Here is a 19923-nt window from a genome sequence, read left to right as displayed (position 1 = left end):
TGAAAAATACTAGAGCAAGGAAACGCGATGAATTTTGAAACATCCAATACATCTACAGTACTTTTTGGAAGGAGGCGGGGAGCTCCTTTTTCTTTAACATCTTGTCAGGAATAATACAGCACATACATTTTTAACAAGGAGATAGCGTTGTGCTGTGGGTGCCTTTCCAACTTTACTCTGCATCTTCCAAATTTCCTCATGCAAAAATAGTGAATCTGTAAAGCAGAGTTGATGTGAGTGGGACTTTGGGCCATAGAACAAGTGCAGAATTCTCCTCAGACAGGAGAATCTTGCCAGCATCCCAAGTAGTTTTATTTATGTAAGAATTGTTTAAAAACAAAATGTTTTGTGAGGAATCTTTCAGTCCTGAATATAGAAGAAAAATCTAGGCAAACTGTGTCTCTCTTCTTTAGAAGACTAACCGTGAAAATAAATAAGAGTAACACATTTTATTTTCTTGAGTTTTTAAGCTGGTGAATGGTTAACTCTTGCTACAGAAATGCATAACAGAAGAACTAACGGATAGAAATAACAGGATCAGAAGGATCCAGGTCAAATCTTCTCTCCAGTGAGAAGAATTTCATGTTGAAATACCGTAGAATGCAGTATTTGCTTATCTGGTTTATGCCGTAATAGATTATTACTTAATGATTAGGCAGAGATGACCTGTGCCTGCCGATAGTGAGGGGGCAGAGTGAGATCGGTCGGCTTCAGCAGTGTTACTGGGCATGCTCAGTATAAGCCAAGCAGCAGCTCTGGGGGGCACATGATCCCCACACGTCACCTCTGATTAGTGCTTGTTGAAAATTTTCTATCTAAACGCTTTTGACCAGCCGCTCCCATGATGGATTACCTCTCCTCTCCAAGTGGTGAATAATGGGAAATATAATAGAGGAGAATGGGAGCATGAGGCACCCAAATAACAACTTCCCTAGGCCCTGAAGTGTCATTTCCAAATTGAAATATTTCAGTTTTTTTATTTTCTATCAAAATTTTTATAGGGAGAAACTTCCCATATTTCAATAATCTTTATTTAACTATGTTACAGTAGCACCGAGATGATGTAGTCAGGATGTGGATTCCTTTGTGTTAGGTACTGTATAAATATAGGTGCCAATCCTGAAACACTTATGGACTTGTTTAACTTATTACATCTGAGTAGTCCCATTGAAGTTGATGGGAAGTTGGTTGGGAAAAGCAGTAAGACACTGCCAGCTGTGTGTCTTTGCCATACAGAATTATTGGTATTCACTTGCGTGCACCTTTAGACATGAGGTGGAACGTCAGGGCTTCATCTTCCCTGGAGTGGCATTATCCCAGCATGACACACATTCCGAGACTGTGCAATGTGTAGAAATATTAGCGATTTCATCACACACAATTTCGGACATTGCCTGCTTCAAGTTTGCAAAACTTACATAAAACTGGAGCAATTTTAATAATTGTTTTACATTATTTTGCTACCTGAATATTTGTGACAAGGGAAAAAGCCACTTTTTGCTCAAATATTCACACTTGCAAATTTTGAAAAAGCTGCTGGAGGAGGGGGGAAGGGAAAGGAAGAGGAAAAAGTGTCACCCATCCAAAAGCCATGTTATCTGGAGGAATGAGCACTGGCTGGGAGTATGAAGCATTAACAGGTCTGGGCCGTAAAAGCATATCTCCTCTTGTTTGACTCACATGGCTAAAAAATGGTAAATGGAGACGGCTTGGCCTGCTATTGATAGGGCTATCTTCCTTCTCCATGTCAAGTTACCTGTAGCCCTAAAGCAAGCAATGGTTGTGCAAATGGCTATGGGTGAAATCTGTGCCCCATTGAATTGAAAGGCAAAAATCCCAATGTTTTCAACTGGGCCAGGATTTCACCCACTCTTTTGTCATTAGCTATCTTGCAAGTGTGCACTCTGACTCGAGATTTTCCCCTTTGAAGAAGATAATCGAGAAGGTGGAAGTTGACCCAACTGAAGCTATACTTTGATTCTTCTAGCGTCCTTGAATCCTATTGGTCTTCCTTTAGACCTGGGTATGACATACTTACTTATCTGATGACAATGGGAAGAGGTCAGCTGTCCATTATTATTTAGTAGTAGTAGTGTTATGGCTGCACTAGAGGCTCTAGCTGAAATCAATGTCCCATTGTGCTAGGCATGATACAAACACATAGTAAGAGACCGTTCCCAAACTGCTTGCAGACTAAATGGGCCAGACAGACAAAGGGTGGGAGAGGAAGCAGAAGCAAAGGAAGGAAAAATGATTGATTGCCTGAGGTTACACAAGAGGTCAATGATAGAACTGAGAATAGAACTGAAGCTTCCAGACTTCCAACTGAATGCCCTATCCAGTGGACTATTGCCTTGCTAATCTTCGATCTTCCAGCAGTCTTTAATATATTTGATCAGGCGATAAAGTTGACTCCTTTATGGGATGTGACTAGAGTGAGTGGCTGTGCATTCCTTTTGAAGGTTCTTTGCCCTAGAACTTACTCACATTGGCAATTCTTTCGTGTCTGTGCTAATTTATTGCTCTTGCATTGTGAAAAAATACCTTTTCTGATTTCTTGTTCTTACTTTTCAGTTACTGGTTATTGTTAGTTGGAGGGTGTTAAAAGTTTGGGGCAAAATGAAAGGGATTTAATAGATAATTGTATATTAGTTGTTTAATTTTGTAATAGAGCCCGGGTACTATGGTAAGAACATCAGAATGGACATGCTGGATCAGACCAATGATCCATCTAGCCCAGTATCCTGTCTTCCAACAGTGGTTGATGCCAGTTGCTTCATAGGGAATGAACAGAACAGGGCAATTGAGTGATCTATCCCCTGTTATCCAGCTTCTGGCAATGGGAGGTTTATGGACACCTAGAGCATGGAATTGCGTCCTTGACCATCTTGGCTAATAGCCATTGATGGACTCATTCTCCATGAACTTATCTAATTATTTAGTGAGCCCAGTTAAACTTTTGGTTTTTACAACATCCCCTGGCAATGAGTTCCACAAGTTGACTGTGCATTGTGTGAAGAAGTGCTTCCTTTTGTTTGTTTTAAATCTGGTGATGGGTCAAAAAATTACTTGCAATATATACATTTCTGGATCTATGAATTTCCTCTTACAGAAGTGTTTGCAAAAGGATTATATGTGTTTTCTTGTTTGTAGACAGAAAACATTTGGATTCCTGTGCGGATAAAGGGAGCCATTCCCAACACGCAATCCGCAGCTGCATTTATGTCCATGTTCATCTTGGAGATTGATCAGTTTATTCTTCCCCGCTTACAACAGCAGCTCTAGATGCTGAAGATGAAGAAACCCCAAAAGACAGATTAGTGATCAGCATTACCAAACCCCTACTAAAGGGGTATATTACCCATCTGGAGGACCACACCAAGGCCATTACGTCCTTCACTCAGCAGGACTTGCACGATATGAAGATCGTCTATCAGCCGCCTAACATCACTCATTCTGAGACACAGAACTATGAGGCGAGGCATAGAGCCAGACTGTTCTTAATCAGAATTACTGTACCTGCATCCACAGCAAGCTTGCCAGTTGCCAAAAGCTGCATTAATCTTTCATAGAGTGTTTGTTTTTGCTAGGTTGAGTTTCAAGCAATCGATAGGGCCTTCATGAGCAGTTCTCCTATCCTGGTCCATTTTTCAATAAGAAGTGCAGAGACTAATGCTCCTAGGGTTGCATGGAACATGGGTAAGAGGAATTTTATCCAAGCTTGTATAAATGTATGCATTCACAGTGCTTTGGAGTTCACTGTAAATAATCCGTGCTACAGACACATCTGGGGTGTTGAGACTTGTACTAAGGTCCTGTAGATTCCTCGGTGGGTCTACAGAATAACTACTCTTAGCTCTATAATTACCTACCCCTCCCCTTCTATTTTTAAATCGGGACCCCTCATTTTTTTTACATCTGTCTGCTGTTTAAGACCGTTTGTTGTGTTGTGTTGTGTTTGTTTTTCCTAGCACGTACCAATCGGCTGAGGTTTGTGCTACAGAATAAAACCAAACATCCAGAATCCTTTCTCTTCATTTGTGTAAATCCATAGTAGTCCACTGGTAAAGTTACACCATTGTGAGCAAGAGGAGAATTGTGTTGTTTTTTTGTTTGCTTATTTTAGAAATAGCGAAATCTTCTAACTCCTGATGCACAAAAATCAAAAGATTCCATGGTTTTGTTACACATGTAATTACTCACAAGTTTCAAGTAAAATGGGATGCTGCTAGAATTTACTGTACATAAATATGCCTCACTCCAATTTGTACTTGCAACATGTTTCCTCTGTGAAGTTGACTTTCTGTAGTTAAAGTTACTAGTTCTAATATTATGCCCTTACAGTCACCTACAGTACTGGAGCCTTGAAATTCCACATCTGGCAAGAAGGGAACATTTTTTTATTTTTTTTTTACAGGCACTCTGCTCCTTAGTGGATTTCACCCTGCAGACAAGTAATGCTCCCTTCCCTGCTCCCCCACCCCCACCCCAAACAGAATTTTAAGGCTCCATGGCTGCAGTACAAAAGAGCACTAATATCTGACAATCTGATAATCTTCTGGGCCGTGCAATAACTCGGATTGCCTGTTTTAGTACAATGAAGTCTTGCAATCTTTTTTTACCTGGTAATTAACAGAGTGAACACTGCACTTACAAAGTTTCCAGCAGAAACATGTGTATTAATAAAAGGAGATCTCTTCTTATCAAAAAATGTTCAGCCTAAAGAAAGTGCCAAAAAGTACAGTACAAATACATTAATGTTAACACAATTAGGCCATGATATAAAGTATGCTTTACTAAAAGTAAGCCAGAAATTTCATGAGCACAGGTTTTCTTGCAAGGTTTCATTTATTTCTTAATGAAAAACACTTTTAAAAAATAGCCTTTCCAGCACTATTGCCTGATTTTTGTATCCTGTCCTGGGCAGGATAAAGAAATTCAGGAGTTCACAAGTTTGAGAAATATATTGAAACTTGCAAATCCTGGAAGTTTGGCTTGAATGAGCAAAGGTTGGGGCTGACGGTGCTTCTTCTGTTCCTGTTCCTAGGGGAAAATCTTGCCCTCTCCTTCTGTGCCAGGGAGGACTTAAGTGTGGCAAATCCTGTGCAATTCTGATGTGCAGCAGACAGATTGGATAGAATGGGAGCTCATGTAGGGGTTTTGCACCTCCAGCACACTGCAAACCCTGACTCTGAAAGGGTTGCTCCTGAGTCCTTGTGCAGTGGGGTGTTGGGGTAGTGACACACCAGCTATTCACCCTTGGCATGAGGCAAAGCATGATTACTGCAGTCTCAGCAACTCTGCTCTGTGACTTGGGGAAACAATTCCTTCCTTTCTTTAAAATCCTATAGAATCACCCTTCACCAAGCCCAGCTTCTTAAGATTGGCCCAAGAGGGAGAATTTAGCCCCTAGTAATTTTGCTGTACCACCTGCTGTGAATTATATCTTAAGAACAGTCTTCCAAATCCCTAGGATCTATCCTTAACTATTATGCTTATATGTGTACATTACAGGGCTTGACTTATTGGAAGGACAGTCATGTCCAATTACCCTGGGGTACCCTTCCAATTGTGGACAATGATAACCTTGGTGCTGCTCAGCTGTGGCTGGTGGAAGGACTGCAGCATGGATGGATCACAGTTCGAGGTACGTTGCATGAGAGACGGGTATGGAGCTGTGAACAAGATGTTCTGGATAAAATAGCTAAAGTTCCCTGAAACTATAAGCACCCGTAAGATTTGTGCTTACCATTTGATTCACCTATCCCTCCAGCTCCCTGAAACTCTTAACCTGACTTCGTTTTAGAGATGCACCTGAATTGTAACAACTGATTTGAACATCTCTGAACTTTGAGAAAGTTCAGATTTGGGTCTGCTTCTTATTCATACTTTGCAACACTGATTCCCCAAAAACCTCACTGTGAAGAGTTGATGTTAGCAGTGCATATGCAGCCTCTCCTGCAGTTTCAATTACTTGCTTCCAGACATCCATGCATTCAGTTAATAGAACCTTATCAAACACCTGTCCTTAGTGCTCTAAGCACCTTTCTATAAACACCTTTGTAAATGTCTCTTGAGGAGAGCTGATCACGACATGGAATTTCTGTCCCATGAGAAATTCTGATACTGCAGCCCTTGTTTTCATCTGCAATTCGATCAGAAAATCAAAATATAAAAGTTGTTCAATGAAAAGTTTTGAAAAATTACAGTTCCTGATGAAACTTTCCATTTGAAACAAAATGTTTTAACATTCCCAAATCAAAATATTTCATTTCTGACTGTTGACTCAAAAGGAAACCTTTAGTTTCCTACTGATGTTAATCTCAGTTTCTGCCTGAGCAGACAAAGTTTGTAATTTCGGGTCCCTCATGCCTCTATTCTCCCCTATGGATCCAGTTCCTCAGCCATATTACATCTCCCATGATGCATTGCAATCTCTCTTGTCTTGGGCTTGCTTAAACCTATTTTTTTTGTTTGAAAATTTTCAACCAGAGCTACTCTGAGCACATTACTCCTTCCTTAATTCTGCTTATGTTGTAGTAATATTAGAGTTGCCAACTTTCATTCTTTGAGTGTTACCTCAGTACTTTTCAGGGCTACTTTTTATTACACTCAGTTTCCCACAGACCCCAAGGGGCTGTTTCAGCACCTGGGAATTTAATGGGAATAAGGATACCCAGCCACATGCTCTTTCTCTCTGAAGTCCCTTTGCAATGGAAGTTAGGAGGGGAGGTGGTGTAGGAGCTGCTGCAATGGCTGTACTCTTGCCTAAAGATTCTCCTATATGTGGGTTGGATCTGCTGGGTTTCCAGTTGTTTTGCAGGTCCCTCAGGCTAATCCAAGATTCCCCCACCCCAGGAGTTGAAAATATAAAATAGATGGATGACCAAACCAGACAAGGCAGCGTTTCATAGGGGGGAAAAGAGAATAGGGAGAAACGATTCCTGGGAGATTATTTTTCACTGTGACTTCAGATCATTTATTTTGTTAGTGTTCTGTGTATGTGGCAGGGAGAGGAGAGACACTATTGTGGTTTTAATACTTTATTTTTTGGGAAACTTCAGATAAATAAATAGATCTGTCCTGTAACAGTTGAAGTATCTTTTTGCTTTAATGAGGGCCAGTTTAACTATCGTTAACCTGTTTTAAAATATTTGAGGAGCTATTCATACAGTTTAAAAAAAACAACAACTCAGTTCTCTGCGTTTTGAGTGATTCCTAGATGCATGCTGCCTTGTCCATTTGCGGTGTGCAGATTTTATGGGTTTCATGGTTTCCAAATTGGCGATCAGTATCAGTAAGTCTTATTACACTACAGTGTATCTCTGAAAAACATTATCATTTCACTACTTTGGGCCTGGTCTAAAGCCTGTGGAAGTGAATGGAAAGGGTCCTGTTGACTTCAACAGGCTTTGGATCAAGCTCTTACATAGCGGAACAGAAGCTTCGTGTCATGGCTGCACAGGTGTGAAAACTGTCTTGGTGATTTGCGTTGATAGAAACAGCACATGGTAACGCTCATCCTGCATTTATGTAACAGGAGCCAAAGGTTTCAAGTTCACAGTTAAAGATTTCAAAGATAGAGTTGTCCATTATCAGCATGATGAGAATGACACAACCAAGGACTATGTAGTCTTCAGAATCTTTGACGGAAGGCACAGCATTAGGCACAAGTTTCCGATTAACATCCTCCCTAAAGATGACAGCGCACCATTCCTCGTAAACGACGTTGTCTTTCAGCTGGCAGAAGGGGAGACAGTCTTCATCGAAAAGCATATGTTGATATCTTCTGACTTTGACTCAAGTGATGATTATATTCATTACAAGATAATCAAGCCACCCCGTGCCGGAGAAATGATTAAGAAACACTTTCCAGATGGACCAGGTAGAATGCTGATGGTCTCTGAAAGAAACTGTCAATTGGTATTACTCAACAATTGAATAACTAGTAACTTTTTGAGATAAAGCAGCTTTTTTTAAATATAAGGAGCAGCTATAAAAAAACATACTAGCTATTTTCCCCTACCCACTAGGATGAGTAATACTGCTGTGGTGGGATGAGACAGCCAGTTAATGGAAGGGGAGAAAAACAAAGGTTGTTTTCTGAAAACTATTTGTGTTGTGTCTATTGTATTTTCGAGGTATTCCTGTATCAACCTTCTTGCAAAAGGGGTCTTCCATAGCTTCATTTACTGCCACCATCTTAGAGCTCATCTTATTTGACAGTGAGGAACTCCTAACCTTTCAAATACACAAGTGGGTATGGCTAGTTCTTTGACAATGATCTAGCATGCTGCAGCAAGGGGTGTGGGCAGGGAAGCCCAGAAGATATAATATTGCACAGCAAGGACTTATGTGGATGATGGGACTTTTGTAGCAAATGTCTTGCTTAAAGCTAACATTATACTTCATGGGCCTAATTCTCATCTCATGCTCGTGTAAAATTAGTGTTACTCTAGTTATGGAGTTACTCCTGATTTGCACCAGAATTGAAAACATCAGAAGCAGACCTAAAGATTTAGCTATTGGTCCCCTCTCATGTTTTCTTTGGAAGGATTGCACAAATAAAATAAATGAATAGAAGTATCAAGATATTGGAAGGGACAAGATCAAAGGAAAATTGTGTGTTTTTCATTTCCTTATGTGTTTTACTAGTAGCAACAGAGCAGAATTCTTTCGCTGCTGATTATCAGATTTCGTGGTCTATGTCCCCACATTTTTCAATGCTTTAGTAGACTCTAATGATTCATGTTATGCCGGTGAAAGACCAATTGCCAGAGGAAGTTCCTGGGACTACAAGACAACTTGTTGTCAAAGAAACTGAGATTGCACACATCACAAAGAATCACCTCCACTTTACAGACACCAAGTCCCCAGATAATCAGCTTATGTACATGATTACTAAATCATGTTTCTCTCCCTCTTCTCCTGGTTATGTATGAAACTGCCGGGATAAATTAGACTTTATAAGCCACTTGAGAAAAGATCTAACATTTCTCCCTCTCTCCCCCTTGTAGAATTTATGATGTGGAGAAGCTAATTTTCACAGACAGCATGAAAAGCTATAAAAAAAGATCCTGCTAGTCCTATGCTGGTAACTTTCACTCAGGTAAACAAACTGGAATATTTTATATTGCTAGCAATTATGCGGTGCTATTTTGAGTGGGATTTAAACAGTGAATAGTCATGATGCTGGGCAACTGCAGTGGGCTGGATTTCACCTGTAATGAATGGTACAGGGGGTGCTACTAAACATAAAGTTTTTCAGCTTGGTGGTATTTACTTCGGCCACATTATCTGCAATGTCCCTTTATGGGAAATATTGGGGGTAAATTCACTTCCAGTGGTGTGTATGTAATGTATTTTTGAAGGCACTCATTTTCCCATGGCAGATCTTTTGCTTAAAGTAGGGATTAGGGGAAGATTTTCAAAGGCACAAGTGGGAAGTCAAGCACCTAGATCCCACACACTTCCAGTGGGATTTGGGCACCCAGTTGTCCTTTGTGATTGTGAAAACCTCCCCCCCCCCCAATGTTTTGATTGTGTCTATGATCACACAGTGGGCCAAATTCACTGGTTTCAGTGGAGTCACACCAAGGATTGTTTGGCCTGGCATGACTGCAGTAAGTCCCATTGATTCTGAGTGGTTTGCTTCTTGATAATGCTTCAAAAACATGCAAACGCTCTGCTGTATCTGTACATCAAGAGGATCCTGCCAGAACTGCTTGGCTGCATTCATTTTGACTACAAAACAATCCTTGGTGTGACTCCATTGAAACCAGTGAATTTGGCCATGTTCTATGTGATACTGTCACTTCTGTTTCCCACAGCATGCTGTAACATGTTTAGAAGTGGCACACATGCCCCCACAGAGAGATCTGGGCCCTGATCTGCTGCTTGTATAGTTTGAGTTTTCTGTTAGTGACCAGCAGGGAGGAGTGGTGCCTGGACTCAACTTTAACATCACAGTGCTGCATGTGGATGATAAAGCACCTCAGGTATATATCAAGTATCCTAATTATCTGTTGACATATGAAGCCTTCCTAATGACTTTCCACTAAAGAGTAAACAGGAGAGTTGAGGGATTTGAATCAATGACAAAAGTGATGATTCGTTCAAATGTATTCTGGTTAAGCATGTGCTAGCTTTGATCGTGGTGCTTTAACTATGCAAACCAGTCAACCAATTATTCTTTGCTTTGTTGTATGGGGATACATCCTTTTGCCCCACACAATTGTTGCTTGGTTTCTTCCTATGAACTGAGGTCTTCCAGCATCCAAGCAGAAAAAGGGTCAGACTGAAGCTTTAGCATTATTGTTGACAACCAGCTCTAACTTCCCTTGCTCCATTTTTAAAGCCTTTCCCACTCAACATCGCTAATGGCTGCTTCTTGAGTAAAAAAAATTGCAGCCATCCACGATAGGGGAAGGTGTTTCTGTTCTCTGTGCATTGGGCTTATTCTGTATTAACATCCTTTTAGCCAAAGGAGGGACCCAGCAAGTCCCCTTGGAGCACTGCTCCTCATCCCATTTTGTTAGTGCAGTAATTGCTAAGGTATATTGAAGCATTCTGTCTCCCCTTGCGCTGGGACCCCTCACTTCTGTGGTTCCCATGCCTTCTATAGGCCTAGGCAGTGAAAGAGTGAGAATGGGATTTGAATGCAAGACCCTGTATACCAGGGCAGTTATATTCCAAAGGAGTTATTCCAAAAGCTGTATGCTCAGACTTTCTAGTGTGCTTTGATTCTTTTGACCAGGCTAAGAATTTTCCAGTAATATTAGTTGGAATTATTCACTGAATTTGCTTCATCTATATTCATGCTCCTGTGTGTGTCCTTTCCAAAAATATTTTAGCAAATGTGTTCACTGGCAGGAATGTTCAACAAAACAGCAAGCTTTACGCAGGGACTAGAGAATATTTGTGGAAGGTGAATTTTAAGTACACATTTGGAACCTAACTCTTATAGTTAATGCGCTCCAGTCAAATAACTGAGTCCTGCTTTGAGATGTATTTGGCCAAGGCAGCTGGAATTTAGAATATTAAATACAGCAAACTACTCATGAACAAGCTCTAAACCAAGAATTATTTGCAGAAAGCATTTTGCAAATAATTACGAATGCTGGATACTTTTGAGAAAACTGATCTGTCCCCAAAAATATTAACAGAAAGAGGCAAAACTCATCGAACTATTCAGGCAAGGTTTATATCATGTTCAGAGTAAAAAAAAATGAGTACTGCTACTATTCCCAAAATAACAGTAAAAGCTTATTAGGAAGAAAATAAACATTCAGTTGAATTAGTTAAAGCTTGGTCACTTACACTGCTGCTTTTTCTTTGAGTTTTTATTTCAGGTCTAGTATAGTTATCTCATGTGCATTTGTGCTTGGGGCCATTCTCTGATCTCTCTCTCCTTTATCTAGCTATGCCATTTGTGGCAGGATACCTCCTTTACCTCCGAGACCTAGGCGTTTCTCCCTTGGGTGGTGGAGGGCATGGAGTAAATCAGTTTAACTCTGGAGGGTTTTTCTCTTCATTCTGGTTTTATTTTTCCCTGTTTACTTGGTGGGCCTCAGGGTTGTCCCAAGAAGTTCTCTTAAGCAAAACAAAAAACCCACCCTGAACTCACAATGCAAACAGAAATAGGGAAAACTATCCCCTCTCCGGGGCGTTACTTTACTATGCTGACTCCTACTTGCCAGATCTTCCCCAAGCAGCTGTTAACTTAGTCTCTTTCCCTATAGGGAGCAGAGACAGCCTTCCATCCAGGGAAAACCTTTCCATCTGGCTACAGCTTTTCTTTCGTCTCTCCCCTCCTTTCTCTCACCAGAAGAGGGGTTTTGAAAGGTCACTGGCAGCCTTTAACTGGTCTCAGGTGTCTCTAGGTAATCTAAGGTAACCTTTTTTCAGCTCATAGGTCACAGGACCTTCACCATTCTGGGGCTTATGTATCTGCCCTCCACTGCTCTCCTATATCTGTCAGGACTGACTTTGTCATACCTTCCAGCCATCCATAAGCCCTGAAAACCATGACAATGTAAGAAAAAGATTAATGTCCATTAGAAAAGCCTCTTTGCTAGAGTACGAGACCACAATTTAAAACATCTTAAAGTATGACTCAAAGATCTCTGGACAAAAGGATTTAGCCCTTCCTTAGTTGCTTTGTCCATAATTCAAGCAAGGGGGCAAGTTCTCCTCCTTCTAAGGAAAAGTTACCTTGTCTGTATAAGCGTCATTAGATCTCACTGGGTAGTCAGTGGTTTTCTGTACACCCCATGCTGTACCACTATCTATTTATAAGGATGTAGAGGTAGCAAACCTTTCTCAGGCAGGCAGATTAAGAAAGCTTTTCATTCTAGTTGGAGTTAGAGACTGAGAGAGAGATGATCTAAACAATAATTTACATTATCCATCTATGATTTTACTTAATGAAATGGGCAGTGTTTTACGAGCAACATGATGGAAACAAACATGTTGTTAAATTGGTTTTCTACCTGCTGTATGATTCACAGCTACAAGTCAGAAATATTATGGCTCATCTGCTAATGCTAACTACCTTTCATCAAACTATAGTGCTACTGAGTTCACTTTGCACCCTTTTTAGTACAAGCTTTTAATCAGAGGGCTGGAGATAAGGTTACTTGTGCCAAGTAGATTTTGACAGTAGCATTAAGCTCTAAGACAGGGACTTTTGGAACCTTTGGATCCTACTGTTGTGAATGTCAAGTCTGAAACCCTTCCTGAGGAACACAATGAATGATGTTATCTGCGACCACACGTTCCTCGTTGACCTTGTCTCTCTGACATGCACTCTTCCCGTCTACTTCCCTGAGAGAGGGTGACTTCCAAAAGGAAGGCTTTGTCGTCTTGCATTTTATTTTGCTAGGTTGTCTTGGTTTGCTGTGGAGATGGCTGTTAGTTTCTGTGATACAACACATCCACATACTGCGGACGGCAGATACAATTACAACATAAATTCCACGTCCTAAGGAGCTGGGAGTAGAATTTGGGTGATTCAGTTCCAAAGCTACAGGCCTCCACCACTTAGCTTAAGGAGAACTCCTATAACTAATTTCAGCTATAAGTCACTTTCTCATCTCTATGGACCAGCCACTATAAGGCAACATCACCCCTACTCATACACATGAAGTGACTATCTCACAGTGGTGATGGATACATTTGTTTCATTGTCTGACTGTAGGTTTGTGTGTAGAGGCTTCTTTGTGTTTGGAATCCTTGCGTGTTTTGGGTCTGTTTGAATGCAAAGGAAGAGGACCCTCTGTTTAATGCTTCTGTGAAGGTTTTAGAACTTATCTGAGGGGCTTTGAAAACACAGGAGGACTGTATGTGCTGGTCCAGGTTCCAAGCAGGGCTGGGCAAGCCACTTAGTTAAATAAGATCATCTTCATACGTGTTTGCTTGCGTCTCATATTGAACTGAGATGAACTCTTTTGCAGTTAAGAAAAGGCTAGTTAAAGACCCTTCTGCCCAAACCTCCCTCCTATACAAGGATTTGTAGTAGATCACAATATTCTCCTGCTTGATTATGATGTTTACTGTCCTGTATGGTAAATGGCCTGTTTTTTTTTGCTTAGTTGGTTTTTAATATCTAACTGTGCTGATCCAAGAAAATGATAGGCCTCATCTGCTTGCTAAAACAAGTGGTGTTTACCTGTTGAAAGCAGAGATGGGCTGTTGTGGTTCTATGTGGTTACAACATTGAAGGCTGTCTCCACCCCCTTCATGAGACTGCAACAATAACCAGAACCAGTACCACCTTCCTCACGTCCATAGTATGCAGCGATGTGATAGTGCCATGTGAAAGTTAAGATGGGGCAATGCAGGTGGGTTTCTTTCTGGTGAGACGTGTGGATAAAATCTGGGGGGCAGACTCTGATCAGAATGATTGCAGATCAGTAGGAAATCCACTGTAGAAACTCTTATGCTGAAAACTGCCTTTGAAATATTTGTTAGTTGCTGAAATGTTAAACACATGATTTTCCCATGTGTATTACTTTGCTATTCCTTATAGTTCATCAGTGCATTTTGTGAGCTCTTCACTGTTTTAGATTTTCACCAATCATTTAAGAATAGAGGAAGGTGCCAATTCCTTCATCACTGGGGAGAATCTAATAGTATCAGACCTGGACACCAGGGACGTCCTCAGTATGGACACGTTGAACTACATAGACTCATTATACTGGAAGAGGTATGTTTATCCTTGAGGATTTGCAGTCTTACAAAGTCAGATAATGCATATGGGTTCCACTTTTAAAAAAAAAAAAAAAAAAAAAAAAAAAATCTCTGCATTGCAAATAAAATGGTTCTAATTCTAAAGAATTAACAATGGTTCTGTTTCTTCAAAGGAATATTTTTGGGGAAAATATCATTACATTTATTTTATCATTAATTTTAGAGTCCATATAGAAAACAGCGCTATTTAAATTGAACACTGCCCCAAAATAGACATAATTAATGCCTTTATCTTTTCCTTTAAAATAGATGACAATTGGAGTGATAAGAACATCAAGCTACCTAACTCAGGGTGTTGATATCTTCACCTGCTGGAGGTGAAGACATAATCGTCTTTTACATCATGTCATGTCCTGCAGGACACTTTTGCAAGCATGCACACGCATGGGACTTTTTATTTGTCTCTAGTCACTAGTGAAGACAGTTGTGATTCAAGTCATGTCATGTCATGTATGTCGTGACTTTGTCGCTTACCTCTGAACCATTGAATAATTATCATGATCCAGATCCTCAGCTGGTGTAAATCCGTGTAACTCCATTGAAACCAAAGGAGTGATGCCGTTTTATGCTGGCTGAGGATCTAAACCAGTATGCTAAGATTAAACAGGAGCATCCCACAGGAGGGCATTGCTAGACCTTAGTCTGCCCCCCCGCCACCTTCTATTTATAGGTTTCTAATTTTCACTACTTAATGAATATCAGTTTTTATTATAATTATGTTAAAAGGTACCAGCACGATGATTCAGAAACCCTTGAAGATATAGTCATATTTTCAGTAACAGATGGATTTAACACTGCAGATGGAGTGTTAAGAGTGCAGGTAATAACAAATTCAGCAATGTGTACTGTACTGAAATATAATTGGAAAGTATTAATCACATATTGGTTACTTATGCTCGACTAAGTAGATTTTTAATTTTCATCAATCTTTTTACCCGGTTCCCGGAAAGGCTTCTACTTAGGCTGAATGTGACTCCTGGGTGAAATGTCTATAAAACAACTCCAGAATTATTAATGACTAAGGCCCTGATCTTACCAAGACATATGCACATGCTTAACTATTCACACTATGGGTAGATTCGTTGAAGCTAATAAGACTGCTGACAATGGATGTGTAGCTACGCATGTACATAAGTCTTAGCAGGATCAGGGGCTAACCTATAGACCAAAACTGGGAAAGACACTTTGGTTTTATCCTTGCCAACCATCTATTTTCTCCTGCCATTGAACCTTTTAAAATACTGTGTAATAGGCACTGCTGCCTCTTTAAAACCATGTTAGAAATTTACCGTAGTCTTTAAAAATCTATCTTCGCACGGGTACTAGGAGCCCAGTGGACATTACAATGGCAGTCTTGCCTAAGTAAGGAGCACAAGATCAAGCGGTTTGGTGATGGTTGCATACTTTGTTCTCATCCTGATAAGTTTCCTTTACTTTAATTCTACAAAACACTTCTTCATTTGTGAAGTTAGAAAATAGATAACTTGGGTTACACCATGTGATCTGTCTTCTTTCCTTGGGGATCTATAGAACTTTGGAGTAGTGAGAGCTGAATAGAGAATTTTTTACAGGAAATTTTATTTTTTTGGCAGAAATTCAAAAACTGAAAAAGTGTGGAGGAAAAGTGAAATATTTCTATTTGGAAATGCTGTCATAGTGCTCTCTGGGGACTTGTAGATCATGTGCCTCATACTCACATTCTCAGGCTCCCTGGTTGGACTACATATCCCATGATGCACCATGGTTTCCCCTTTTGAGGGAGAAGGCCCACCATGGTGGGAGTGCACTTTGTGAGATGTAATTTAAACAGGGAATCCTGCCCACAGAGGAGAATGGAACAAAAGACAACCAAACTGCAACTCACATGAGTCACTATGGCAGCATAGCCTAATTAAAATATTTAGGTTTCGGGGCATTCTTCCCTCCCCCCCCAACCCAATGAAAACCCAATTTTCTGTTGAAAAATGTCAATGGAAATTTTTTGAGCAGCCATAGATCTGAAATATAACTCAAAGTGCCATAAGTAATGTTAGTTTAATATTTTGTCTGGGAACCTAGATGCCCAGACACAAATGAAAATGGAGTTAAGACTGAGAGACCATACCAGCGTATGAGTGTAAAAAAACCCTGACGATAACATTGTAGTTTAAATTTTTTTTAAAAGTATTGGAAACCAGGAATTCAGAGTTGAGATAAACTTTAAAAACAACCCAGACCTTTCCCCTCCCCCTCCAGATTCCTTTCCCTGTTCCCTGCCTTGTTCTTCAATAAAAGATTGAAGGAAAGGGAACCGGAAAATAAATCTTAAAATGGAAGTCTAGGCTCAGTCTTAACTATAGATTCTCAACCAATTACTCCATAACATGACCTGCTCTGCACTGTGAGTTTGCTATTCAGGATGCTGCTGGTAATGAGATATTTACATAATGGCTCATCAAGATGTTTTTGGTAAAGTTACATTCTAAAGGAAATATTTAACTTTTTTATTTGCATTCTAATTTGAACACATTTTGTAGGATTTAATTTAATTGGGGAAACTACCCAGAATTCATTAAATCTGTAGTTGGCTGGGAACAAATCCACCAGCACCACCTGTGTCCAAAGTTACTGCTAGATACCAGTTCCCGGAGAGAAACTTAGATACTGAACATTTGACCATAACAATTGGAATAAACAGCAGTCGATAACCATTATGGATCAAATTACATTCCCAGAGCGTGAAATGTGCTAAATGAATATATCTGAGAGGCACCAGTTTGTTACTTGCTTACTAGAGGAACTCTCCCATAGGAGTGATAGAGGAAATAAGCTTGTTGTTAGAATTAAAATATAGGCCAATGCTGCTTTTCGAACTTTGCTTTGAACTATAAATGAAAATATCCCTCCTCTCCCCCTCCCTTGCTCATTCTTTCAAGATTATACTAGTTAATGATAAGCCCCCAGAGCTACAGGCAGGATTAAAATCAAGACTGGAGTGTCTGGAGGGAGGATACGTCATTATCACCACAGAATACCTTTATGTAATAGATGCTGATAGTGATGACACAAAATTGACGTACATGATTGCCCGTGCTCCAGCTCATGGGGTGATTTCAAAGGAGGGGGTTCATGGTGGATAAATTCTGCCAGCTAGATGTTACTCAGAGATTGATCACTTATGAACATACTGGTAATATACAATTTTGATTTTCACAGTTTCCTTGTTCCTTATTAAGCACTACCTCTATTTTATTTTTTTCAATTACTAAATACCATCACAACCATGGATTCTGGTCTTTTTTAATTATTATTATTATAAGCCTTCTTACTGAGAGTTGTATAACTCTGTGATTAAAACTTGCTTGAGGCTGGTGCCTGTTGTCAAAGAAGATTTGGGTCTTTCCAGCTGGTTAGACTGTATTTTGGTTAATTTCAGATTCCTTTCTTGGACTCCTATTTTAAGGAGATTATGCTACCCTCATTCACCTTGACTTCAGTGCATGTTTGTGTGGAGCCATAAATTCACAGCATCTTGAGGCAGGTGTCTCATAGGTGCCTGAAACAAACTTTTAATCACCTGCTAATGTGGGTGATTTGAGACAGTTTATGTTTCTACCCAAAGCATTTGCGGAGATCTATATCTATCCTGGGCCACTTGCACTGAGGTACCTGGGAACAACAGGATGAGTTATGGGTAGAAATAGCTGCCTGAACTTGAATTGTCCTTGTCTTTGCTGTTTTAAGTCAAACCAATATTTTGAATGTTAAATTTTCAGGCAATTCTCTCCTGCACCTTTTCTGATTTTACTGTGAACCCGAGTTTCTATATAGTAAAGAGTATTCGAAGAAGTCTCCCTCAACCACATTTCTTGTGCCCCTTCTGCCACAATAAAGAACATTGAAAGACTCCTGTCTTTTAAAATACTTGAATTACAGTCGGAAAAAATCCTTGTTTCTCATATTTTTTTTCTTTTGTGTCCAGACACATTATCATTCAATTCCTCCTGCACAGCAGCAAGAATGCTACTGTTGCACAGATTTCAAGCATAGCAGATTATTGTTCATGCCATCAGCCTGGAGAAGAGCACTACGGCAATACATTAATCTTTCTTTCAAGTTCAAAACCACCTGCTTTCCCCTCTTTTCCTCCCCCACCCCATGACCGTAGCAGCCTCTGGGATAGAAGACCGCTTTCTCTGCTACTCTGCTCTTTTTCCCAAGACCGCTGCTATTCATCCTGTGGGCAGAATAGACACTCAAATATTGCCAGTTGCACACTCGCATTCTGCATGCTCATTCTGGTGGGTACTGTTTTTGTCAGTAGATGCCTCCTAGTGACTGTTAAATAATATATCTCCACCTTGAGATCAGCTGCAGCAAGCCTTTATGCAAGTAGCGGTCTTTTGTTTTCTCTTGAATTTTCTGACACTATTCTATGAGATCCTTTTGTTAAGGTTTTTTTTAGTCCTTTTGTTTTCTTAAGGATGCAGCTGTTTTTAAGAATATTGACCTGTCGGAAATGAAAAACTGTAACCTATTAGTTGGTAAGGCCTACTCAGTTTAGAGAAATGAATCCTGCTTATATACTGCTGTTATTTTAGTACAGTATGGTACATACAACATTTTTTAGAGATGGGCTACAAAATTGTTCCCTTTATAATGCTTTCTACTGGTGACACTCATTGCCTCTTGTACTAACACATTTCCAAATACACAGAAGTTGCTTTGTTTTTTGTCCCAAAGTGCTCAGCCTTTGAAGATAGTTCTTTCCTTGAAAAACAAACAATCAATGATCAGATGACCTTTTCTACTCTTCTTGTATGCTCTCCTGTGAGTGTGATTTCAGTATCTCTATGCTGTTTCTTTCTAGAAGACGAAATAGGACATAGCCCTTGTGTGGACATCTTAACCTTCATTGTCTCTGATGGAGAGGCTGGTACAGTGGATAGTTGTTGTTGTTTTGATAAAGCTCTCCCTCCATCTTAGTCCTCCCCATGAACAACGAACATCCCACCACTCATCTGGGTATGTTTCCTAATACCGGTTCACAGTTCAGCGTATTAAGCCTGAACTACCAGACTATAATCTGGAAAAATTATAATTCAGAAAGTAGATTTCTCCCCCCCACTTTTCCGCCACTGAGTCTGGTTTGAAGTTACTCTGGGTGACACGAGAATACACATCCAAAGCTTGGAAGTGCCATGTTGGTTGTATAGATGCAGGATGGAGGGCTGTGCTGTCTGCATAGGACATGGAATACTTCTGTTCAGAGATCAGTCATTCTATCAAACCCATTCAACTAATCAGTACACTGAGCTATCTGCTGCTTTGCAAAGTAGTATTTGCTTTTTGCTTTGCCTCCACACATTGCTTTAAAATTTGGATCATTCACAATTACGATTTGAAGCATAGACAGCATCTAATCCAATTTATCTGATTCACTTTGCCAACACAAGTAACGCTGACAGTTTAGAGAAAATACTTAATTTGGCTAAGTGTTTCCAGTTTACTTCTCAAAATATTAAACATTCTGAAGCCATTAAAAGCCTAAGCACTGCAGGCATGAGATGTATACAACATGAACTTGCTTTGTGATTAGGCAAAATTTTTGCTGAAGGCCGAGGGAGCTTGGCTGAGTAAGGACTGCAGAATCAGGCCCAATGTTTATCGTTTTCCCTACTGTTTAACAGTAGG

At 40.1% G+C, this 19923-nt stretch overlaps 1 pseudogene; it reads left to right on the top strand.

The window, feature by feature from the left end:
- Window positions 1-27: 27 nt before the first annotated feature.
- On the top strand, window positions 28-19215 carry LOC137145002 (FRAS1-related extracellular matrix protein 1-like; annotated as a pseudogene).
- The last annotated feature ends 708 nt before the right edge of the window (window positions 19216-19923 follow it).

Source organism: Emydura macquarii, unplaced genomic scaffold (genome assembly GCF_026122565.2).
Source record: "Emydura macquarii macquarii isolate MOO-44397 ecotype Brisbane River unplaced genomic scaffold, CSIRO-AGI_Emac_v2 contig_3506, whole genome shotgun sequence".
In the NCBI taxonomy this organism is placed as follows: domain Eukaryota; kingdom Metazoa; phylum Chordata; order Testudines; family Chelidae; genus Emydura; species Emydura macquarii.
This window is presented reverse-complemented; position numbering and strand designations above follow the sequence as displayed.